Source organism: Bactrocera neohumeralis, chromosome 4 (assembly GCF_024586455.1).
Source record: "Bactrocera neohumeralis isolate Rockhampton chromosome 4, APGP_CSIRO_Bneo_wtdbg2-racon-allhic-juicebox.fasta_v2, whole genome shotgun sequence".
Lineage (NCBI taxonomy): Eukaryota > Metazoa > Arthropoda > Insecta > Diptera > Tephritidae > Bactrocera > Bactrocera neohumeralis.
The window spans coordinates 36,923,921-36,951,441 of record NC_065921.1 but is presented as its reverse complement, the minus strand read 5'-3'; the positions used below and the strand labels follow the sequence as shown (position 1 = coordinate 36,951,441).

At 36.7% G+C, this 27,521-nt stretch overlaps 1 protein-coding gene and 1 pseudogene across 1 annotated transcript in view; one reads left to right on the top strand and one right to left on the bottom strand.

Annotated features, from left to right (window-relative positions):
• The window catches only part of LOC126755348 (putative ATP synthase subunit f, mitochondrial), a 565,888-nt gene that overhangs the window by 527,582 nt on the left and 10,785 nt on the right, over positions 1–27,521 (bottom strand). The gene's annotated exons all lie outside the window — the stretch shown is intronic.
• On the top strand, positions 759–26,192 carry LOC126754836 (uncharacterized; annotated as a pseudogene).

Genomic DNA, 27,521 nt, shown 5'->3' with positions numbered 1-27,521 from the left:
GACAGTTTTAATAATTACACAAAGAAAAAGAAAAAAGAAGAGAGAATTGGCAGCCGCATTATCCAGACATCCTTCCATTTTAGGGTATAATATTAATAAAATTAAAATTCTTTATTCGAGTATCTGAAGTCAAAATGATTAGAACAGTATTGTTAAATGTAGAAATATATGTATTCTTAGTTTTTCTGATATTTTCTGCATTTCATTTTCACACAAAATTAAGCCGCGATGACAGCGGACTCAAGGCTAGCCAAAGAGTGTGTCACTAACAATAGCAACAATTTACTTCGTTATCATATTTGTTTGTTTACATACTCAAGTTGATGAGCTGAGAAAGTGCACCCTTAGTTCAATTTTCATCAGACTGGGTCGTTCATCCGCTGGCCCTTTGCATTCTAGCACTGGATCTGGGGATTGTGAGCTCAGTAAGCATTGGGTAGCAACCAGCACCTGTACACTGTCCTATACGTAATTACGGGGTGAGGCTAAAGACTTTGGTGGTCGCAAACTTCCAAAGCTGTATGGAGGAAGGTGAAGTGGAAACTAGATACTGCTCTTCCATTGTCCAATATTTATTCTACGAACCAAGCAAATTATTTGGAGTTGATATTACATACACATACGTAATAAATATTATTTTAATTATAACTTTTTTGGGTTTTTATATACCAATTTGGTTCCATAAACACCATTTACCTAGTATATGCATTTCGTTTTAGCTACTCATGCTCCTCCTCGAGGATTGTTATTTTGTCGCGATGAGGGAGCCCAATAAGTGCGATAGTTTATCTGCTGACAAAAGGTGAGTACCACAGTTAAAAGAATCCAGGAAACACAATCCTTCTGCGAGGGAAGACGTAGCGTCTGTTTTACATGATGGTGGTGGTTACAGTCAGCGTTGGGTAGTCATCTTCAGCTAGTACGCATATATACATACACATATATTATTTTACTAGATAGACTAGCATCCAGTTTTTATTTTGGTTAGATCAATAGAACGATTGCTACAAACCATCGCGGTCAAACAATCACCAATATGAGTGATAATTTAAAATTATTATAATAATGAAAGATGTCTGAAGTAGTGAAATTCGAATTTGTTTTTCCTTACTTCTGGATAAATTGTCAAAGTGAAGCCAATATTTAGAGTTCTCTGTCCTAATTCTTTAAAAACTGCAATATTGGCAATTCTTTAGTAAACAAATATCGTTCAGAAAATGTTATATTTAGTAATTTTTATCTACAAATTATAAATGCAGTTCGAGTAAAAGCTCAGTTTACTTTAACGTAGATTATCTTTTCTAAGACAATATCAACAAACTTAGAGCAATTTCATGCTTGTTTGTAGAAGAACTGCAAGCGTTGCGTGAGCGCCAAGCACCAGAATGCCACACAGTTGGCTTCAGAGCAAAAACAAACACAATAAGTTACAAGCAATTGCATATATCAACAACAACAACAATATCATCAACTTCTAGCCACATGATCCATATGGAAGATGATGCGGCAGTTGTCAACAACTTACAGTTATCCATGTAACATTTCCTTTTGCTTTGAGTGTTTAGTTTTTCCTTTCGCTTTGTTTCTGTATTTTGCTCCTTAACAGTTTGTTTGTTTCTTATCTCTTCAGCCTTTAATACGATTTCATTCATAGCCTGATTTTTTGTGTCTTCGACGGTAGAATTGTCGTGTGCCGGAGTCAACACACGCCTGCAACACGGGGGGAGACATTATGCGAGCACCTACCGCTCCATCTACGTTCACCTCCGTGGAGTGTTGCGTGCGCTTTCTGCTCTTGTCGCAGGCATTATTGACACAGCATTTATTCCTGCTTACTCTCAACTTCTCGAGCGGCGTCTTCAACTAGTTGTGTGTTGTCTTTTTTTGATCTTCTTCCATCGGAAGGCAGAAGTTCGACTCCAAGCATTGTTGTGTTGCTGGTTAATGAGTTATGTCAAAGGAAAACAATGTTTGTTAGTTGTGTCATTGTTTTCCCACAAAGTCCTGCCACCCTCCGGTGCCTTGCAGCCGTCTGTTGCTGCGGTGCGCTGCAATTTTTCCATCCTCGCCAGCGCTGCCTTCGGTTAGTTTTGTCGCTGTTTTGCCGCGCTGTGTTTCCTCTTTGCCAAGTCGAATGGTAACTGTTCTAGTTTGTTGCGTGTAGTTGTTGTAGCATTTTTACGTTGTCATTGCTGTTTGTCTCTGCGGTTTCCTTATTACTATTTTGCTATGTCATTTCTGCCATTATTTATTTTTTTCTCATTTATTGTGGTAATTTACTTTTTTAAGTGAAATTAAGTTTAGAAAAATACTCGGAAGATGAATTGGCTATGTTTGCTGTAATGCAGCAGCTGTTTGATTAACATTTCTGTCTGCGTAATGCTCGCTTTTGCGCAAACGGCAAGTTTAGATAATAATGTATAAGGAGGACCCTTATTAAAAAGTTAACCATTAATGTCAGAAGGTTTCTAGTGAAGCGTAATCAGTTATATTAAATGAGATTATAATTGTTTGGTGATGAATTTGGTGGATTTCCAATCTTCAACTTGCGCGTAAAGCATCCAAAACCTAAAACGCATTGCTAAGAACAACACTACATAGATATGTATAAAAATTTTCTTAAATAAATTTTTCAAAATCTAAGTACATACATTAGTGAATAAATGTTACTCATACGCAATGTCATTTTTGTAAGCGTGTGGTTATTTGAGCAATTCAAAAATAAGAAAAGATATCATTAGTATTACTGTAGGTATCCATGTTTTAAACAAGTGGAATACTAGTAAAATGGTGAGAGAATCGCAATTTGAAAGGATTAAAATCGGCGAAATATTTTCAGATCTTGGCAAAACTTTATTTTAAAAAATGTTGTGAAAATATTCAACAATCATTATCCGTGACACTGTGCGTGAATTCACATTTTAACCATTAACCACTCCCCGTATTCACCTGACATGGTTTGAACTAATTGATTATGCCGAAAAAACCGTGTTTTTTTTTAAGTTTTTTACTTTGGAACCCTTCTTGAATATATCAACATAACCTGTTTAAATAAGAACTTTTTTGGAAAATGCATATTATTTGCACTTGATTTACTTTTAATTTTCTATGAAAGGAAAGCGTTATGCAACAAAACCATAAGACTTATAGCCATTCAAATACAAATGTTTAAAAGGCTTGCACCGGCATACTGGTAATAGTTTTTGCCTAATAACACACCGGCCAACGAGCTAAAACACTCGTCCGACATGCTTTTGGACCGTGAAAAAGCTGTATTGCAACAGAACGAGACTATTTTGATTAAACTAATATTGTAATTTTTTGCCGAAAAACATTTGTTCTTTTTTTTTTTTTCAAATTCTTTTTTACTATTGGAACCTTTAGAATGTTTGTAATCACTACATCGGGTGCACTAAATTATTTTTTTTACCCATTTTCTGCATTTAAATGTAATATGTCTAAATATAGCACTTGATTTACTTTTTATTTTGTTAATTTATTCCACAATGAGGGGGATGGGGTCATGTATTGATGTCTTGACGACTGAAAGTTCGTTCTAAAGCATCAACGCATTCGGGAAGATATCGAGTGTTCAGGACCTTATTCTCTTTTAGTTTTTTGGAAAGTTCTCTGATCCGCCATTCACTTGGAAATAGAATTAAATATAAGTGTTAGCTTTTTAGGTAAGCATTTGGCCAGAAACGATTCCTAATATTTACATATGGCTCAATGTAGCTCCACGACTTCCGATATCGATTTTTTTGACCAAGTACCCTTGGGTAGCCTAAGAACATCCGTTTTATTATTTTTTAATTTTGGCGAGCGAGTCATGCGTAGAAGTTCATGCAAGTCCGGAAAGTTCTCGGATCGCCAAAGGCGAAACATCCCCTCTTTTCCATATGGGTTGTGCGCTGGGTTTTGAACCAGCAGCCACCTAAGAACACCCTTTAAATGAATGGCGAAAAACAAAAGCCTCGGACCCGCCAGTAAAAAATTCGAGCTGATAAAACAAGCGGATGAGTAAAATAATTCGAGCAGGAACTTAATCTTTTTTATAAGAGTGTACAGCTGCTGGCGTATGCCGATGATATTGATATCATCGGCCTTAACACCCGCGCCGTTAGTTCTGCTTTCTCCAGACTGGACAAGGAAGCAAAAGCACATGGGTCTGGCAGTGAACGAGGGCAAGACGAAATATCTCCTGTCATCAAACAAACAGTCGTCGCACTCGCGACTTGGCACTCACGTCACTGTTGACAGTCATAACTTTGAAGTCGTAGATAATTTCGTATATTTGGGAAGCAGTGTGAACACCACCAACAATGTCAGCCTGGTTCTCAACTAATTCATTAGGACGAATTTACACAATCCAGCCGAAAAACGACAATTGCTTCTACCTTCGGTTACTATTGATTCATGAACGCGGGTCAACTTCATTTGAGTCATTGCGTACTGTGAATGGTACGTTGTGTGCAACTTTTTGAGAAGCATGCCAGCAATTACAATTGCTGGAACATGATAATCACGGGAATGAAACGATGGACGATTCGATAGCCACTTCGTTGCCACTGAAATTCGCACACTTTTCGCGATAATCATTCCGACATATCAGCCTTCAAATCCGCGTCAATTATGGGATACAAACAAAAATTACATTGCCGAAGACATTTTACATCGTATTCGATAAGAATTGGAAATAAACAAATTCCGGTTGATACTTCCAGTGGTTTGATATCAATTCCATCTGCCTTTTGTCAATCCACCTCAACGAAATATGAAATCATCACGAATGTTTATGCCAACAAATGAAGCCGTGAATTATCCAGTGGAATTTCTAAAATCTTTGGAAAGGCTTGATATGCCGCCGCATTATGGCGTGTTTAAGAGTTGGAAAACCGTCTTCTCTGTATGTTTACGCACCGGAAGAGAAACCAAAAAATGTTGCTTATCAAGCTGCCTTAATTTGAAAAAATTTAGAAAAATCGCAAATAAATGATTTTCAACTCAATATAAATTCAACTTTCGTTTCATTTCAAAACACATAATTTCACGCAGGCTGCGGGGTCAGCTAGTTCATGATAAATACAGCTCAGCTTACTTTAATAATCAAAACGCAAGCACCTTGATAATTATTAATTCACATAAATGATTGTAAAGTAATTAAAGTAGCACACTTAGCAAATTTATGAAGTGAAGCTTAAGTACTCGATAGCTTAACTTGCATACAGTATACATTCACACATTCATATGTACTTATATGTTCATGCGTATAAGTAGAGCGCAATTATTTGCATAAGTTCGTGGCATACTTGGTTTGTAATTAAGTAAACAAATTTGTATATGTATTTGAGCTGGTAACTAACATAAACATATTACATTTCCATTAAATATGAAAGCCACTTAAATACAGCATTGAGTCGCCTAATGGAATATGCTTTGAATAGGTTTTCGTAATGGTGTGAAGAACCCCTGTAGGAAATTGGATGTTTTCACAGTGCAAGGGGTAACACTGATACAAATATTTGTATATAGAAGTACGTATGTATGTATATAGCACTTATATATGTATATAAATTGGCGTGCAAAAGCATGAAAAATTAGGCACTTAAATTCGATAAAAGATTATACCATTTCATTGTTTCCATTGAAAATAAATCTTAAGTATATTGTGACAAAAAAGCACCCGGAAATTGCAATAAAATTGCCCGGGATAATGATATTAATAAAAATTTATTTTGCTAAGTTGGTAGGACAGTCCTTAATTACGATGTCAAATATGAGTAGAAGTACGCTGCGATTTTTACAATGCATAAAAATATCAAACAAAGAATTTGTCTCAAGTTTTGTTTTTTTTTTGTATTGGAAAAGGTTTACGGTGATTCAGTTTTATTAAAAATATGTTCAAGCTAATGAGTTGTACAAAGCCTTCAAAGAGGGTCGATAGATGAAAACATGCCTCGTGCTGGACGACCTTCAACTGGTGGAAATATTAAAAAAATGAAAAATATAGTGCTTGAAAATCGTCAGGCAAGTGCTAGAAGCGTGGCAAGAGAGCTCGATATGAAGAAGAAGACTAGTGATCTCGATTTCTCTCTCTAGTCCGTTCAAAGGATATTGGTGGATATTTTGGGTATGAAAAGCGCTCTTGCTCGACCCGCTCCGATAAAGTTGAATTTTTTTCAAAAAGAGTACCGTAAACAGGTCTCTTTGGACATGCTTGATACGAATTCTAATCCCACATTCATGGACAGTACTATAACTGCCGATGAGAAAAGGGATTGTGAGTTTGACATGCAAACAAGGCAACAATCATCGGTAGGGAACCCGTTTTCAGTCAATCGAAGATTTGCAATTTTTCTGCTCGCTTCTGTCTTTAATGCTACCAAGTTTTGTTTAAAATATTTTAGATCAGTTTTACTGTTGTGAATGGATCAAATGACAAATTAAAACACACATTTCTATATTTTTTGCATTTTTGTAATGTTAATACTTAAAATAAACTAAAGTAGTTTATAGAAAACAATTTAAGAGTAAAGTTTTTTAACGTAAAAAAATGTCTGCACTGAAAAAAATATTTTTTTCAGATACCCCTTTATTGGTTATTCTATAGGTTAGTGTGAACCATCATTTATTAGTTATAAGTTCAGGAAAAAGGTATTACAGTAAATAAAAAGTTTTAGAAGAGCGACCAATAGAAAGCGAGATTTGGACCAACCAAAGCATCAAATTCATTAAGATTCTTACCAAGAATATAAAGGCAAATGTCTTATATATAGCATGACATTTCTGGTTTGAGCTCCGTGATACTCACAGATGGCGCTCTAAATGAAATAAAGCCAACTTTATATGTCTTTCCTCCAACTGATTATAAACTAAACTTTACAACTATTACATACTAAATTTTTAACTACATATCGAACTGGTCAAACGATTAAAGATTTAACCGCGAACTATGCTCTATTGTGTCCTCCTCTTTGTCACAACTTCAGAAAAGAAATGATATTAAGATTTCACCGCTAACTGTATTTTAGAATCATACTCGGCTTCATGTCGCAAATCCGGCAGTTTGTACAGGAGGCTATAGCCTGCACCCATTACTGAGTTACCAGTCACTGTTTCGTTACCTTTTCGAGATCGAAAATAAGCGAGTTGGTGAACCCCCTTAATTGAGAAAGAACATTTTGACAAGTATTCTAGAGTCTTGGGAAGGACTTATATTTTATGCCAAGTACGTGATCGTGGACACTGTTTTTTGCGTCCAAAGTAGCGGTAGTTTCATTCTAAAAGCAACTATAAGGTTTGTCTCAATGGATCCATACAAACTGCTTTCTCTATGGGTCCCAATGCATACGGCCACAAATAATCATAAATTTGCTATTAGTTCGGAGGCATTCATAGCTGCTCAAAATATTATTTTATACCTTTTCAGCTTTAATATTACACAAAAAGCATTCATTCAACCCCTGAGAATATTTTTGAGAATACACCCACTAGAGATACCATCACTGCGCTTCCGGAAATGCATAAACAAATATTTGAATAGTATATGTAACAAACACAAGCAAAGGTAGACCAAGCCGAAAATCCCGTTAGCAATAAAGCTCATTTTAAGATCATAAGCACAGCTAACTTTTTGAATCTAGCAAACACAAAAGCATTATGTATAAGTACAGTTATAAATAGACACCCAAAATGCACAATTATAGTCTCTGTCTCTCTGTCTCTACTGCGTTATCATTGTCTGTTTGTCTGTTATTAATTTACATGTGAAATAAGTTAATGCGCAAGCAAATATTGACACACAGACACACACTCTCCCGAATACTCATTTCGTTTATGGCTGCGTCCGAATTCCATTATTAATTATTTTCCACATTATTTACTGGTCAATAATAAATTATGACTGATTAAATAAATTTGCATATAATTATATTTAAATGTAGCATAAAATAGCCGAATAACCAGGAAATACTGCAACTCAAGAGAATCGATGAAATTTAATTGCATTTACTGCATTGATTAAGCGAGAGCGAGGGAAATGCCTAAATGAGTGTGTACGAATGTGTGCACTTTGAAGTGGAAAGTGTAAGAAATGAATGGAATGAATGAAGGAGAGCGGTGTGCGGGTGCGGCAGGAGGGTGTTGAAATAGTTGGCTGCTTGCTGCTTAATTAAGCGCCAAATCTGCATGCGAGTGGATTTAATACACATAACGGTGGTTTCAACAAGATAATCGATGTTTTTATAGACGTACATACGTACTTATGTAAGCAGAATAACGACCAATTCACGAACAGGTGACTACATACATAAGTACATATATGTATGTTGTTACAGGCACATACATACTCGTATTGCAGGCTTTCTGAAATTTTATTATCCAATTCGGTTTGCAGGATTTATTTCATTTCTTATAGCTATTTTAATAACAACGGATTTTTAATTTTTATTGAGTTAAACTGTTTTTGTAGAATTTGATGCTGGCCGGCTCATATAATAAATACCTGGAGAATAAAGTAAAGGAATCACCAATAATATGGATTCAACTCGTTTTTGATACACAGAGCTACTATTGTCAGGAGAGGATTCTCTCTGAATTTAAATTGTATTTCCCATACATTGACCGATATTTTTGGTCAAAAGTCAACTACAAACAGGAATCCACATATTCGATACCAAGGCTTTAACAATTTTGGTAGATTTGTGTAATTTTTGGATATTATGCCCTCGATTTTCGAATACAAGGCTAAAATCACTTGAAAAGAATTATTAGGAAAATCAAGAAAAACAGTAACCAGCGCACCGAATGGGATATCAAGGTGCATTTTATATATAAATGTTCAGTTTATATAACTCATATTGCAGGCATACAATATTTTTATTGTTAAATATATCTCTTCCAAAAATTTTTGTATTACACTATTATCATTGTATTGTAATGTGGCAACTAATAATAATCAAGGTTCATTTAGTAAATGTGTTCAGGTAATTACATTGTTGTCCTAAAAAATAACCTGTGCCAATTTTTGTGAAGATACATTGTCAAATGTGAAAGTTTTCCATGCAAGAACTTGGTTCCGATCGTTCAGTTTGTAAGGCAGCTATATGTTATGGTGGTCCGATATCGGCAGTTCCAACAAATGAGCAGCTTCTTGAAGAGAAAATGACATTTGCAAAATTTCAAAAAGATATCTTAAAAACTGAAGGACTAGTTCGTATATATACAAACAGACAGACGAACGGACAGACAGACAGACGGACATGGCTAAATCGACCAGCTCAACATACTGATCATTTATATACATATATATTTGTGTGGATCTTGGAATATTGTCATTCTTTGTTTTACAAACTTCGTGACAAACTTAATATATCGTTCTGGGTATATTATATATGTACATATATGCATTTATTACTTATTGATTTGTACACTGGAAAGCGAAAGAATCAAATGGATTTTAAATTTGTGGTACGAGTATATGCCACGTACCAAATTTAGTCGAAATCAATCGGTCCGAAGATATGGAAAAAAATTCGTCCAAATTTTCACACCATCTTCTGGTGTAAAATTTAATTGTTGAAGCCTGGCGTTTAGGAGTTATCACTACCATTTTTCAAAATTTTTTGCTGCAGGTGACTGTCGCTACTACGATGTCCTGTGCCAAAAAAGAGTTTTATGTTTTAGTTTACTGCTTAGTTATAGCGTTTTATAAGTTTTCGATTAATGCCGTTTTGTGGGCGTGGCAGCGGTCCGATTACGCCCATCTAAGAACTAGTATTTTTTCACTAAGGAACGCGCATACCAAGTTTCATCAAAATATGGTAAGGCCGACTCATCAGATGTTGTCATCTTCCATGCCTTTGCACCATATAGCGGACTTAAATTATGAGTGACTTATGGAGTTTGGTCTTTGTTCCTCGAGAGAGAACTTTACTTCAATTGTCTACCCAGTCCGAAGTAGCACCTATTGGCAAGAGGTATTATGCGTTGGATTTCGAGGCTGACATTGCTATTGGTGTTAATACTAGTTCCAAGATAGACGATATTATTTACGACTTCGAAATTTTAACTGTGAACAATGTAGATATTTGTTTGATGACAGGAGATATTTCGTTCACAATCAGACCTATTTGCTTCGCTTCTTTGTCCAACCTGGAAAAAGCAGATTTAACCGCGCGGTTGCTAAGGTCAACGACATCGATGTCATCGGCGTACGGCAGCAGTTGTACAGTCTTGTAGAAGACTATACCGTCTTTATTCAGCTCTGCAGCTCACACGATAGGTATCGAACGTCTCAAAGAGATCGTTCCCGATCCTAGCAGAGCTTTTGGTATTGTTCAAAGTGAGCTAATACAGCCGTATTAGTTTTTCGGGGATACCAAATTCAGACATAGTGGCATAAAGGCCGCCCCTTTTCGTGCTGTTAAAAGCAGTTTTGCTTATGCCATTGTAGTTGGCACAGATTGTGACGGCCTTCCTTTGTGTGCATTTGGCAGAGCATACTTAAATTCAGGGTTTTCATTTACTACTCCGTAGCAGAAAAATTTCTAGAAATATTGCTATGCTCTCGCTACCGCTTTCACTTTGTCGGCAGCGACAGCAAAGCCATAGCATAACAATGTAAAAGTATGTGACGTTATCCCGCGTTGCTGCATGAAAGAGAAGACTCTGAACAGTTATTCTTGCAATGCCTCCGTTTCTGGATATAAGAGAAAGAACAAAATTATACTCATCAGTAACGCTCTGACTTTCGAAGCTTCCCCTACTTAAAAAGCTAATCTCTTTTGATAAAAGTGAAACAATACACTGAATGTAGACTTTGATCTTTGGTTTATTAATTCATGTAGAAATTATTTGTAGGTTATGTTTTTGATAGTGATCGCTTATATCTCGCCTAATCTAATTATTCAGCGCATATTATCTTTTCTGAGAATCGGACCTCTATCGTCCCCTGATGATTACAGTAATTCATTAACCAGCCAGACAGAAGTTGGCACACATTTTCTTATACTGCAAAATTTATGAGTCAGTGTCATTTAATTGACATACTCGACACGATTTTCTCTGTATAAAATATAAATATAACATAGATTGTAAGTTTATTTCGGTTACAAAGATGAAAAATGGCAGCACCGCACAGATTCGGCTAAGCAATATCACGAGCATGCACACATGTATATATGTATGTACTATATTGCAAAGAAAAGAAAAATGAATAATAGGGGACTGGCGTGAAGAGAAGAAGGAGAATAAAGCAGCCGGAAATAATAATCAACTACAAACACTTCCTTACGCCGCAATAGTTGGTTTGAACACACATACTTATGTATTACATCCTGGATTGGTATATATTATTATGAGCGAACAAAGCAAGCGACTTAGTGGCAACGCTGATGAATGCGGCAATGAATGTTATACCCTACGGTTGTGATTGTGAGACTGGTTCCACGTTACCGATTTCTCAACTTTCTCCGAACTGGTGAAAAACGGATGTGAAGTGGAGCGGTTGATACTCATCTCCTGTGCTAGAAGCGCCGAGGCATTGTTATTTAGGTCGTGTTCTATTCTGCACTTCTCTGCTTTCTATCTTAGATCACGACTCACAGCTGACTTGAATAACTTCCGACCGAGAGGCTAATTTCGGTGAGATTTTCTTAAACAAACAGTGATTGTTTCGTTTGCTGTATGGCATGAAGCGCTGTCTTGTTCGCACCAAAGGTCGTCGATAACAAAATCCTTCAATTCAGCCACAAAAATGTCATCATCATCACTCTATAACGTTCCAAATTGACCATTCCAGCTTCTTTTTCGAAGATATATGGACAAATGATTCTCTCTGTCTGTAGAGCACACCAAATATTGACTTTTTAAGAATGCAATAGCATCTTAACAAGGTTTATGGACTATTATCATACATTGATCCAAAAGTGGGCTTCATCGCTGACCAAACCAAGATCCTTCTGCGAAATCTACAATAAAGTGGATGATCACAGCTTCAATTGTTTGGTGCAATGGCGGATGGACTTATTCGGGTCTTCCTTAATACTCTGCTCCACAGCAGCAATGGCGTCTTCGGTGTACACTGTCTCTGAGGATGAGGATGACCCAGAAAGAAATTCTATATTGCTGTCATGCAAAGTGAACGATCGGAATCAAGTGCTTGTAAGGAGCCTTCTTTTTTTGTTAACGTTTTTTTGTTTTAGTAATGATTAGGAAAACAGCACTTATAATCAGCCTAAAAGCGTTATGAAGTTCTGGAGTAAGCGGTCGTTACCTCTCACGATGTTGAAAGAGACCGGTAAGTAGTACCACCTCACAGCGATAGAGTTCTGCGCTGGTTTTCAACTAGCACTATTTACTCCATGGTACTCACAAATATATATAATATGTATATATCTATATCTATATACATATGTATGTATTACAAGCGTATTCTAGCTGCACACGTACTGATTTTCATTATGTTGCCGCTACTTCATTTGCTGTAGGTAAGACGGTGGCAGCATTTGGCTATGTGCTTAGGTGTGCTCCGTACTCCAGCAAGCAAGTTCCTATTGTTTCGCGTTGCTGCTGGAAATGTTGTTCATATTTTTCTCCTTTTGCCATGCAGTCAAAAGACGTTTCCGTCTGTTTTTCCTCTACACACCGTTGTTGCTGTTGATGAATTTCCAGCATCACGTACCGAATTCGTACAAAAACATGTTTCAAATGCCAAAGCATGTCGGTGTAGATGTACACGCATATGTATATGTGTATGAGCGAGTATATTTTTATATAAAGAGTTGGAAAGCAATTGAAGAAACGATTGTGGCATGCATCTGCACATACACGCATGTGGATAATTGAACGCTTTTAGCTACAATACAAATGAAAACAGGATTGAGCACACATACAAGCCCGCACACACACACATACAAATGCACATATGCCAGTGGCGCAGCGTGATAGCCAGTGAGAACGTATGATAAAGTGCCTTTGTCATGTTTCGTTAAGTTGTTGCAAGTTCCAAGCAAAAAGTGCTAAATGAGATGATTGTAGAAACAACAACAGTGAAAATAAATAATAATATAAAAGCGATAAAACTGTAGGTGAAGTTGCGAGAAATTAAGCAAAAACTATGTTGGCGTAGAAGGAGCAAAAAGTCCAGGCATTAACTAATGCAGACGAAGGTGCGAACGCAGCAGAAGTTGTCGCAGCAGACAGCCGTGAAGTGTCTCGACTGCGCTGGCGTATCTGTTGCGGAGCAGGATGTGACAATCAACAGACGCAGGACATGGCTTTAAGTGCAACACGTACATAGGTCGGTGAGGGTGAGCAGAGTGTGTGCAGTGGCAAGGAGTGTAGAAAAACTATCGAAGACGTGTTATACCGAGGCGGAGACAAAACAAAAGGTCATTTATCATTTTTTTGGTTAAGTCATGAGTGTTTTATTGCAATTAATCACAATGTACATGAGAGCTCACTGCGACAACACGTTAATGGCTTCAAATATAGAACGTATGAATAACGAAAATGTATAACGGTATGCACATAAATGTATATGTGTGTATGCCACTGTGATTGACGTGACAATTAGTTAAATAAAGTCAAAAAAAGACATAAGTCATGGGAAATATTTTCAATACAACTTCAGAACTTAGGCTAAGTGTAGAGAGAAAGAAAAGAAAATAGAACTTAAGTAGTTCAGTATTTTACCTTCTTTATCTGTTGAAATTTTGAGTTATATTGCGTTACTTAATAGAGCGACTCTCATTGGCATCTGCGACGAAATGCGGACTACACCAAAAATGACAATTATTAATGCAATTACATAAAACTTGGACTACTGCGTCGAAGAGCTTACTCTTGATGGCTGTTTCTCTGCTCACATAACTCACATATGTGAATGTGGAGAAGAGGCAAAGTGAGCTTTTTCATAGATGGTTCGAAGATATGAGGGAAGGCTGGAGGGGAATCCTCCGTAGAGCTTAGCTTTATGTTACCGGACTATCGTAGTTTCTTTCAGGCAGAAGTGGCTGTACACGAAGCGTATGGGTTTAGTTTTGAACGAGGACAAGAAAAAATTTCTCCTGTCATCAAACAAACAGTCATCGCATTCGCGACTTGGCTCGCACGTCATTGTTGATAGTCATAACATTGAAGTCGTCGATAATTTCGTCTATCTTGACGAAGAAGAACTCTTCAAGTCCCTCATCATTTCCGTCTTGCTATATGGTGCGATGGTATGGGACAACGATGAAGCCTTAAGTGTTCGAGAGAAAGGTTTTGCGGAAGATTTATGGTCTTTTGCGCATTGGCAACGGCGAATATCGCAGACGATGGAACGATGAGCTTTACGAGATATATGACGACACTAACGTATTTCAGCGAATCTGCGCTGGCTAGGTCATGTTGTCTGAATGGAAACAGCACTCCTGCTCTAAAGGCTTTCGATGCAGGACCACCGGTGGAAGCAGAGGAAGAGGAAGATCTCACTTGGTATTTCGAATTGGCACCAAATAGCGAAAAGAAAAAAATACTGGGAACGAGTTTTGTCCCTGTTGTCATTTCGCATGCTAGAACGAGGGATTTATAAACGTCGCGTGCGCTTATCTGGTATTGATTGACGATCAACTTCTGCGCGACGACGAAATTTTTCTGCCCTGGAGTAGATCTAGATCTACTCTGTATGATCTACTTGCCCATAGCGTTGTTTATCTTCCGTAATCGTTTTTACTGGATATTGTCCAATAGGCATTCATGCTGTAGGTGGTTTCCTCCTCTATAATAGTTTGGCTCTCTTAGCGATCATTTGAATTTACTTGTCTCCAAGCCCTGTGGATATGGCTTGTCTAATAAAGTTTTCGTAGATGGGAGCCAGTCAACTGCATGACACATTAACTGTACGCTGATGTTGCGTAGGTATGATTCCATCAGGTCTCGGGGAGTTGAATAATTTGAACGAAAGTAACGCCTATGTGAAGTCGCGATCGTGCAGAAGACTTAAAAGTCTGTAACGCCTTTCTGAAGCCCTCCAAGGAGCACTTGTTATGTGGATTAGTTTCCTGGAAAGAGAGCTTTACGCTGTTTTCTGACATCCCCATTTTTTAAGGACACGAGCTTTCAAGAGAGTCCTCTACCACCAAAGGGGTTTCCTTTTACCTTTCTGAGTTTCTGAGGACACGAACTTTCAAGAGATCTTCTGCACGCTGCGCTGAAGACCTCGATATACTCAACAATTCCGTAGTTTATCGAAGCTTCCTTCAGTCCAGATCAATATCCGTGTCTCTAAAATCCCTATAGAGTTTGCTTACTGGACGTACTCTGTCCAAAGTGGAGCTGATATACCTGTGGCCAGAGAAAGAGTGGTCGCTCAAAAGTTTCCAGTCCAATATCAAAGGTGCCAGTTCTTTTCAGTCTAGTTCAAGGTGAGGTCAAGAACCTCCTCCCCACTTGCAGTTACAAATGGGGAAATTTCGCCTATTACAAATAAATAGATAGACAGGGAGTCATGGTAGAAAGAAAACTTTTAGCTTATAAAATACGTCTTTGAAACTTATGAAACTACCTATACTAATTCAAATACAAATGCTTGGTTTTATGGTTTTAGTAAAACAGCTTGAGTCTGAACACAATTATATTATATTTTTCATGTTTGTAGTAAAATTTAATATCCCGGCTGACTTATCGTAGCAGTTTAGAATTCAATCATTCAGATTTAACTAAAGTAACTCATTCAGTACGCCACATTTATTTATGAAAATCATTTTTTAGCATAAAAAACTGTGGTCTGCTTGGCTTTTGATAAATACATAGATCAACTAGACTAGAAATATTAGCCGAATATTTTACATCTTTGAGATGAATGTGTGATTCCCATATGAATGCAACCTGTTTGGATATTTTTTGCTAGGTTGAAAATTTATTAAATCCTCTAAGTGGTTTCTGAGGTCCCGGTGTCCCAAAATCTCTATATTACTTACTAGTAGATAAGTTTTATGTATCTCAAAATTCGTGTGTACCTAGAAAATTTGTTAAATTGTGCAAATGTCCTCAAGCATCAGACCATCATGGTCGAAGATGGGCGGAGATTGTTTTACCTAGAATAAGAAGAGTCGTCTACTAGGTGTTTTCGCTCTAATGGAACCTTGACGACGCATTTCTTAGGAATAATACGTTCAAACAGATGCTCGAATGGCTGACATGAAGCATCTAACATTATTTGAATATAAGCAATTACTAGAGAATGTAGCGGTGTCTACTCTTACCAAAAAAACTAAAAAATGTTTGTGATGGGTACTGATGACAAAAAATCGCGCAATATGTCGCACTATGAATCAAATTATTTAGTCTCTGAGTAAAAGACATTAATTCCTGATAAGCCAAATGTTATTTTTATGATTCAAAATAAAAAAAACGTTAATTTGTAATGTTTGAGATCGATAACTCTATATGAGGGCTGAAAACAAATTTTTCTACTCAGTAATCGTACATATATACAGTGTGTTCCAAATTAAACAGGACTTAAAAAAAACAGAACAAATGTTTTTTTCGGCAAAATCAATTTATATTATTCAAAATAGTCTTCTTTTGCTTCAATACAGCTTTTTGCGCAGTCTAAAAGCATGTCGAACGAGTGTTTTAGCCCGTTGGCCGGTATGGCCGCCAGTATGCCGGTGCAAGCCTTTTGAATGGCCTCTATGTCTGCATAACGCTTTCCTTTCATGGGCAAATGCATTTTTCCGAAAAGGAAGAAGTCGCACGGTGCCATATCAGGTGAATACGGGGAGTGTATAATGGTTAAAATGTGATTTTTGGTCAAATAATCGTCCTTCGAATGTTGGATTCTGAGCAATTTTTGGTCGTCAGTCAATTTGTGCGGAACAAACCATGCACACACCTTTCGTAAACCCAAATGTTCGGTCAAAATGCGATAAATCGATGTTTTGGAGATGTTCAATTTAATTTCCATGAATTTGAATGATGATTTCGGCTGATTTTTGATCACGGATTTTGATTGGCCCAAATGTTGATCGTCATTTATGTTCTCACGACCACTTTGAAAATGTTGCGCATTATGCTACGGGATATGCAATCATAGCCATAAACTTGGTTCGTCAATTGAAAGGTTCGGTAAAAGTTTTACCAATTTTAAAACAAAATTTAATATTGGCTCTTTGTTTGAAGCTCATTTTCGCGCCGATAACACAAACATACTGACACTTAAAACGCAATAACTTCACTTCCAATAGGGGAAATATCATGAAATTCTCACGGGACAATCGATAAAAATTGTACTAACATAGACTCGGACCGCTATCTTGTTGCAGCCAAGATTCGCTCCCGCCTCTGAGAGCACTCATTAGCAACTCGGTATAAGGGAACTGTGGGACGGCATCTCAAGATCCTTACGTACATGTACACAGCTGGTGCAATGAGGATCAAACACATAAATTAGAGAGGGAACACTTTTCGAGCCTGCTGAGTGGTTGTGAAAGCATAACACCAATCCCGACCTTGAAAAAGTTCCAATAGCGATTGCCCCTTTGAAGAACAACAAAGCGGTGGGGGCCGATGGATGGTTATATCGAGCGTATTGTGTGAAAGATTAAAGTCTACCATTAACAAACTGATTGGACCATACGCCAAATATTGGAAGCAGGAGCAAAGCTGCCTTCGACAGCACGAAAAGGAACTGCCTTTATGCAGCGATGTTTGAATTTGGTATCCCCGCAAAACTAATACGGATAAGTAAGCTGACGTTGAGCAACACCAAAAGCTGCGTCAGGATCAGGAAGAACCGCTCCGAGTCGTTCGATACCAAACGAGGTTTCAGACAAGGCGACTCCCTTTCGTGCGACTTCATCAACCTATTTCTGGAGAAAATAATTCGAACTAAGAAGGTACAATCTTCTATTCGAGTGTACAGCTGCTGCCGTATGCAGATGATATTGATATCATTGGCCTTAACAATCGCGACGTTAGTTCTGCTTTCACCAGAATGGATAAGGCAGCGAAGCAAATGGGTCTGGTGGTGAACGAGGGCAAGACGAGTTATCTCCTGTCATCAAACAAACAGTCGTCGCACTCACGTTTCTTTTAACAGTCATAACTTCGAAGTCGTAGATAATTTCATCTTTCTTGGAACCAGCATTAATACCAACAACAACGTCAGCCTCGAAATCCAACGCAGAATAAATATTGCAAACGAGTGTTACTTCAGACTGAGTTGGTAAGTGGGAAGTAAAGTTTTCTCTCGACGAACAAAAACAAAGCTCTATCGTATCTCCATTGACAATCTAAGAATGTTTCAGTTATGTCATTTGGGTCAAATGAAGCAACCAGCGTTTTTAAGTGTAAAGAACAGGGTACGAACAAATTATCTTTAAGTAGCCTGTTTCGCATATTTAACAAAAAGGCATTACATTTCATATTTGTATATTAGCATACACGCATACTTGTTTAACCGTTCTAATTACTCAAGCATTTACTGACATATTAAACTGTACTCGTACGTTATACTTTGAATAAATTTTAATTGGAAATATAGCGCCCTGAGTTGAGAATAGTTTTAATTACAGCAATTTTTCAGAGCACAAATCAAATTAACTTTCGCTGCGTTTACGAGCATAACGGTAGGTGTTGTGTTTTAGTATATCGCACAAATTCATATACGAAATGGTACATTCAATTTCATAAACACCTAACTATGTATGTGTGCGTGCAATAACAACAATGCCGTGCCCTTTAAACATTCACCATCATTTATTTCACATCGCTGTCAAAAGTGTTGTCGTTATTTCAAATTTTTGCTATCGTTCTAACTAACGGGTTGCTAACCAACTGCTGCCATTAGCTCATATCTATGTAAGCAAATGAATAAATCATATCATCCCTGTAGAGAAACTGCAATTTGCAGGATAAATTTGCGGAGTGATGGTTACTATCGATTGAAATTTGGCACTTCGTAATAATTTAGGCCTACGAGTGCGCTCAGTTAGGCTCCTTACATAAGAAAGGGAATTTTGTGGAAATGGCTACATGACCCAGGAACGCTTCAACTTCTTTAATCTGGTTAACACACTTTCTGCAGGCCTTTAAGATTTGCATCTTTTATAGCGATAACCTCCTTATGCGACTACAATTTGTGCTCGGAGAGATATATGATCAGATCTGGAACCAAAAAATAGTGGCATCATTTTGATTCGTCATCGACTCGGTCCAACTCAGTAATAATAATAAGTATAGAAGAACTCAGTGATCGTTTTGTCTTTCTCCAAGTAATCGATAGAGATCACAACTTGTAAATCCCAAAAAGGTGGATATGAACTTTCCGACCTATAGAACAGTTTTGACTATGTTTTCTTTAATTGCCCCTGGTGTGCCAACGCAACAATCTATGAGACTGTACTAGACGATAATGAATTTCTGTTCCGATAGTGATGTTATCGAGCGTTGGCATGAAATACTTATCGGACCTCATACGTAACAAATGAACACAGAGGGGTCTAATTGACACATTTACCACACATTTACCGAGTTCGAGAGTTAACTTCGTCAGCTGCTTAGAGGTAAAGCAGAATAAACTGGTGTTGGTACTTGGATCATTGGAGAATAACCAATTTTTCAGTACAACATTTTCCAGCAGGGTTTTTATTGTTTTTAGAACTGAGAAAGTGTGTATGTTTTAACTCGTCAAGCTAAATTGCCAACTCATAAACTACAACTTTATCACAATTAAATGATTTTAAGCAGACGCAGAGCAGGACGTGTTATCGCTGCTGTTGACTGATTGTCTGTCGCCTCCGGTTTGTCCGACGAGTGAGTGTGTGTGTGGGTCTTATCCTGACAACAACAGCAAGTTCACGGTGTGCATACAGCATGAATATATTTTTATGGCTTCATATGTACATATATACCATAGATACATATACATACAAGTATATAAAGTCTATGAGGTGTTTTATTACAGTCGCCCGTCAGTCAGCCGGTGATCGGTGATTGCTGTGTGTTCGTGTGTGGGCGTTCGAAAGCAACAGCCATTCGTGTAATCACTGCACCATATTGCTTCGTACCGTTACTAATTTTTCTAAGAGCTTGAATCTGCGCAAGCACGTGTTTGTTTGTCGGCGAAAGTTGTGCTTTCATAGTACACATTTGCCACTCTTTGTCCCTTTACCACACCGCTCGTAGGGTGGTACGAAGGTGTGCTGTTGTAATTCAGTTTGTCAAAGTTTTAACCTCTGATGCCGATTGATGTTGTGGCATAAATCTTGATTATACGTTTCGATATATTTTTCTCTACTTCCCTGCAGGTTGTCTACCATTTTTGATACTTCTTCTCCAGCGTGCTCGCATGCGGCAAGCTGGTATGCGAGCTAGACGTTTGCAGGCGTGAATTTACTTAAGCTTGCTTTTGTGATTTTCTATTTTTGTTCTCTTTCCAATTCCAATTCTACACACTAATTGTTGTTATCACGAAGCGGTGTTCGTGTGGGGGTGTGTTATTGCGCTTATAGGGCGGATGTTGCGCGCTATCACTGCTCATCCTGGTCGCATCCCACGAACAACAAACCAAACGCCTTGCGCACGCTTTGGCATCGAGTCGAGCTTTGGCGTATGTTTTGCTAATTGAGTCATTTGTTTTTATATTTCCGCTTACTTTTCGCCGCTCATCTTCCCCTGTCGTGCGCCCTTCGAGCATGCATACTGATTATCGTCTGTCTCGCTGTGCGTTTCGACTGCTCGTCTAGCTATTGATTGCTCACGTGTTTCTATAATTTTTTTTAAGTAAGTATGTATTTGTGGATTTATGTGTCAGTGTGTTAGTAATGGTTTGTAGTTAGTATTTATTTACTGCCACAACAAATATATCTCTGTCGGTATGCTAGCTCCCGAATTGTTATTTTTGTCTGTAAATGTCTGTTATTGTTGGCCATTAAATGCAAATATTTTCATGTGTTACTTATCCAATGTATAAATATATATTGTTATATTGTTAGACCCTTAAAAATATGCACATACATTAGCTCATTTGCTTATTTATAGATATGTATATATATGTTTATATGTCCATAATTAGCAACAAAAGCTGCTTGTGATATTCTTGTAACTGTCTAGAAAAGAAAACATTTACATAAGTACGCATATATGTATATATAAAAGCTTGTTTATTATCCCACTGGCTACATTGTTGCTTTTCCAGGATTTTCATACCTGCTAACACTATGTCAAAGAAGGTATATTTGCTTTCTTTTCTTCGAGCAAGTAGTAATACTACAGTCATTAATTTTGTTTTTTCCTTGAATTGAAAGCGTTGGAGACCTTATAGTAAATATAGACTTATGTTATATACTCGAACTACCTCCTCAGTTTATGAGATATCGATCTGAAATTTTGTTTATGCCATTTTCTACCCTAGAAGCTGCTTATTTCTTTATACAATATATATGTATGTATAGCTGATTTAGCTATTTACAAACTGACCCTGGTATGGAAATCTTTCTTTGCAACGTATCTTCACGAAATTTGTGATAGATTTTTATTCAAGGAATATCTGCACTAGGGTGATTCAAAAAAAAAATTGTTTTTTTTTTTCGTTTGGTACTCGGAAAAACAGGTTCTTAGACACCTCTAAGAAAGCCTCTCCAAGCATGAGTTCTTAATTGTAACGGGAAGGTCCTCCTACATACAGTTTTCTATTTTTTCTTATTATCAGATAGAAAAATTTATATCTCGCTTCCAACTACTTGAAAAAATATCTTGTTCCTTAGATTTTGCAGGAAATTGTATGCTCTACAAAAAAGTCTGAATGAGTTTTTCGTTAGCCCAACCGTTTAAGTTGAAGTTTGATTATTTTTGGGAAAATTTTTTATTTCTTATGAATTTGATAACTCAATGAAAAAATCATTATGAATAATGAAACTCATCGGTTTTTGGAGAGGCTTTCTTAGAGGTGTCTAGGAACTGCACATAATGTTCAAATCGGACCACTATAGTTTATAGTAGCTAATCAAACTGATCGATAGAAATCAAAATAAAGATTCTTTTTATACCCCGTTATCGCTCCATAATAACCGACTATTTGGTTTCAACAAGACGTCGCCACTTCCCACACATCGCCTCAATCAATGTATTTATTGAGAGAACACTTCGTTGAGCAGATAACTTCACGTTTTGGGATGGTTCCTTGGCCACTAAGATAGTGTGATATTACACCGTTAAACTTTTTTCCGTGGAGATATGTAAAGCCTAAAGTCTATGCGGATAATCCCTCTTCCGTTAGGTCCTTCAAGCAAAACAACACGCCTGTCTTTCCCCAGTTACCAGTCGAAATGCTCGAACAAGTCATCGGAAATTGAACTCAAAGGACCATCTAAGGCGTAGCAAAAAATAAATGCCATTGAGTGTAATTTCGAACAATAATAATAAAAATCTCCATTAAATATGAAGTTTCTGTGTTTTTTCCTTAAAAAATATATAAGAAATGTCCAGGTGAAGGGTACTGTAGCTTCGGTGCAACCAAAGTAAATATTGTTTATTGTTTCTTTCCAATAAATTCATAAACATAAATAAATTCTTTACATAATATTCTGATTATGTTTTTTAGGCATGATCTGAAAATCGCAGAAATCGGATTCCAATCACACCGAATTCAGTTAAAACTCATCTTTAAACATTAATAAACAATAATTAATGTACTGGAGTTTCGAGTTATTCCAACTATTTGAGCTATGCACCGTATTCTCTCTTTCGAAGTACATCTTAAGAACTTGAAGTAACCTTCAGTTGGCTGATAGTTCTATGAGAAATTTTCTCGTATCAAAAATAATCTGTTGCCCGAAAAAGAGATCGATCCCAAATCTACATTTTTATCATCTTTGCCTAGCCAGCAGCTATTATATGTAATGTACTATGACTTCAATCGGATCCTTTAATAATATTTTATTACTAGTCTCTGAGTCATTAGAATCTCTGAAATGTTAAAAGTAAACTATATGTATATTTGTGATCGTCGTTAGAATCTCATGACCATGACACCCTTTTCTAAATACTCTCTTAAAGTTTGACTCAGTTAGAGACTCAGACTTTGATTTCGCGTTTTGTTGTGAATCAAGTCGTAGATACCCAGCAGATGTTGTCTTATCGAGACATCCCACTGTTCTGCATTTTCCTTTCTTTTGATTTACCAATGATCCACCAAAACCCTTTTTGTACTTTTTGACTTACTCTATACTTCCATTTCTATGTTCTCGCTCAGACTGTTCAGAGTTTGTACATTTCTTTTGGTCGTAATATTTAATATATTGAATATTGAAGATCTTCAAATTTGCGACAATTGTGCTCTTATTTCAATACAACTTGCCAAATCTTCTTTAGAAAGAAGTTTTGTAATTCGGATTCGCAAGATGCTGAAATAATTCGTGTAGGCTTTAGAACATGTGATATGTGTCAATTGTCTTCCGTCCGTGTCTCTGTCCGTCCGTCTATTCATTCATCGGTCTGTCTCTATTTATGCAATTTAGCCCTTCAGTTTATGAGATATCGATCTGAAACTTTGCACACATACTTTTCTCCCCAAGCAACTGCGCATTTGTCGCAACAGCCGATATCAGCCCACTATAGCTTATAGTTGCCATAAAAACTGAACGATCGGGATAAAGTGCTTATATGGAAAAATTTTTCATTGAACGAGGTATCTTTCAGAAATTTGGCATGAATTATTGTCCTAGACAACGTACAAACTCCGAAAAAAATTGTACAGATCAGGTCATTGCTAAAAAGAAACTAACCGATCTAAATTCGGTTCTTGTATGGAATGGTAGCTTCGGTGCAACCGAAGCTTACGTTTTTTCTTGTCTTATTTTCGTTTTCTATTTCCGCAATGAATGACGCACATTTGGCTAATGAGTGACTGTGCTTTTTCCCTTGTATCCTTTTGTTGTTTGTTTTTCTGTGCTCGTAGATTTGTTGTGTTTTCATTTCGATGTTAGTTTTGTATTTTTGCGATTAATTATTACAGTTATTTATTTAATGCAAGTAATTCGTGATTGATATACCTGCGTGTATACATACATACATATGTATGTACTAATGTACTTAACTGTACATATATAGGGGAATATGGCTGTATTTCCGTAGAATCGCAATTATTTATTTAACTTCTGTGTTGGCCAATTAATCGATAATTCCCTCGAAATGATTCAATTGCGAAACACCCACTGTGTTTATTTCGTGGGAAGCAACAACAATAATCATAAATTATTATTAATAACAAAAAGAACTAGAAATAGACTTCCATGTAATTAAGAATGTAACTAGAAGTAAATATGGCCATACAAACAAAACAAATTATGTCAAGACTATGTACATATATACATATGTAAATATATTTGACATGTGGCTATCTTCGAACTATTCGGTTAGGATTTCTCAAAAAAGTGAAAGTTATTTACTCGAATAACAGTGTTTGGATTTTGATGCCCCAGTGAGCGATATATATATACTATATATACATAAGTGTGATACGTAAAAATATATTCTAGTGGCTTTATCCTTTAGTCTTCAATTTTTAGATATTTAAAACCCATGAAACAGGTTTATTATTCAGGGGTGGAATCTACTTCCAAAAAATAAATTGACATATGTCCATTGTAAAACTTATCCCTCGCGCTCTATAACTTTATAATAAATAAATTCAATCTTCGTTTAAGATTAGATCTTAAATTTGCTATGAAGTTTGTAGCGCCCAGAAGGAAAACCTTATAAATATGTATATAACTGATCCCTGCAATAACCATGTCCACTTGCCTGTACGACTGTCTGTATATAAGCAAACTAGTCTCTCAGTTTTTGAAATATAGATCTGAAATTTTGAAGCTGGTCATTCGTCGGAACGGCCGATATCGAACCCCTATAGCATATAGCTACTTAACAAACTGAACGATTGGAATCAAGTGCTTGTATGGAAAACTTTTTCATGAAATTTGGCATGGACGATTATCTAAAGCATTGGTAGAATCTCTGAATAAATTGTTCAAATCGAGTAACGATGGCAAACTAACATTTTAAAACTTAACATTATTTTTGAGGATTTATATAAAATTTATAATAAATACTAGTGGATCCGGCCACGCATTGCTGTGGTATGCATCTTATATTATTATTCATATAACAAACTATTCAATAGTGAAAATTTTATTTAATATATAAGAATCAAAGGGATTGTACTTTAGTTTTAATTCTGAAAATGTTCATACAAATAAATTTCATTGGATAAAATAATGAATTTAAGGCTGCTTTCTCAAACCAGACATTACCAGCCTATCTGTCCAGTTATTAGATTGTACTTAATAAACGTCAACTAATTGTGAGACCGGGCAATGTGCATGATTAATGGAGATGTCCGCTTAATAGAGCGTCCATTTATAGAGCTTTCACTGTATTTTTTATTTATGAATTCTTTTACTATCCTATCTTCTAAGTTGGTTCGAACTGGACACAGTGCGCTTTTTGTTAAGATCGGTTCAGTAGTTTAGAAGTTCATCGCGGACAAACAACTTGACACGTAATTTTTATACTATATAAAGATATATAGATATTTAGCGCTCAGTAGTAATACATATTTGTGCTCAAGCAATATTTGAGGTATAAAGATAGCCAGAGGGTCAAGGCCGTAGCCATGGCGGGGGACCCATAGGGCATTGAAGAGGAGGCTGAGCTTAAATGATAGCAGCTCAAGTGAAGAGAGCCACGCGGCAGATATGATGGCGGATGATTGCCATGCCAACGATATTGGCAAATGGGTGGCTTTAGTCGGAACGATGAGTGAGGAGCAGAAAAAAGAACTGTTGGTTAGTTGTTGGAAGCCCGACCAAAATTATAATTTTTCAGCTGATGCAACACACTTGAAGAGAAAATTCAATTGGTCATGGTTAGATTTATAAAAACCATGGTTGGTGTACTCGCGCAGGCTAAAGGGCGCATTTTGTCTTTATTGCGTGCTGTTTAAGCCTCTCAACAAACCTGGCGTAACTTCCTCGTTTGTTGTACGCCCTTTTACAAAATTTAAAAATGCATCAAGCAGTTTGCATCAAGAAGCTACGCAATCAGCAATGTCATTTTTAAATGAAACTCCTGTCGATTTGCAAATGCAACGGGGTCATGCAAACAAAAAAATTGAACAAAATAAAAAAATATTAAATCCATTATAAATACAATTTTGTTTTGTTGAACGCATGATCTTCCTCTTCGTGGCAAAACGAATGATGAAGGTAAATCTAACAGATTTATAAAAGTTAAAAACTATATTTCATTATTTCACTTTTTCAAAGGTGTTCTATATGATCTGCTTATGATGCATTAAAAAACAATTTGGAACAAAACAAAACGCAAAGTATACTAGTCCTTTGCAAATCCAAAATGAAATTTTGGACCACCGGCGAAAGTTTTTGCGATCTGCACAGATGTTAAGAAAGCGTTCTACATCATCTTAGCTTCGAGACAAATGGCTGGAAAGGAACAACTTTCGATAAATTCCGATTTTTTGACAGCAGAAAAAATTATCCGTCAAGAATTTATTGGATTTATGGAATTAGATGCAATGGATGCAGCAACAATTGCAGCCAACATCAAAGGATTTGTGGAAGGTTTAAACTTAAATCCTGCTAAATGTGTTGGGCTTGGGTTTGATGGATGTTCTACTATGGCCGGCAATACCAGTGGGGTGCAAAAAATATTAAGAGGTACATTCCAAAAAAGTTGTGATTATTATTGCGCCAGTCATCGCCTCCATTTGGCGGTTAATGACCTGAATTCAGTCTCTGAAATACGTAACACCATTTCCACAATAAAGGATGTAATAATTTTTTCAAAGAGTCACCCTTTCGCAGAAGATACGCTCCGAATGTACATTCTTTTTGTGAAACACGCTGGTCGGAGAAGTACAAAAGCATCGCTGATTTCAAAAATTTCTATTCTGATATAATAGATGGATTGGTAAAACTAAGTACAGAAGGAAACGCTGGCACGAGAAAATTTGCATTCCAACTTCACAGTGCTGCAACTAAAAGCGTTTTTCTTATTTGTATGTTCATTATTGCCAAATAATACAGCATTTTCCAACCAGTAGTGAATATATTGCAAGCCAAGAACAATGATGTGATTAAATGTGGAGATCACATCAATAACATTTTAAATTTATTTGAGGAACATCGAGAGACATCTGCCAGCGAATTTGAAAAGATTTTTAGATGTGAGAATTATGCTAGAATGCATGGCTCACCATAAATATATTTTAGCAATCAAAAAGAAAAATCCTCCATTCACGACAACAGCAGAGTATTACCGCCGGGAAATTTTCATTCCATATTTGGACTCTTTAATAACATCTATTAGAGAACGATTTCTAAAGAAAACACTCCAACTTTTATCTCGCACCTTAAGTCCACTGCATATGAAAACTATCTCTCTAAGCGAATTCAATGAAAAAGTTTTACGTGCAAATTGTGTTTACAATATACATTGAAAATGAGCTTGAACTT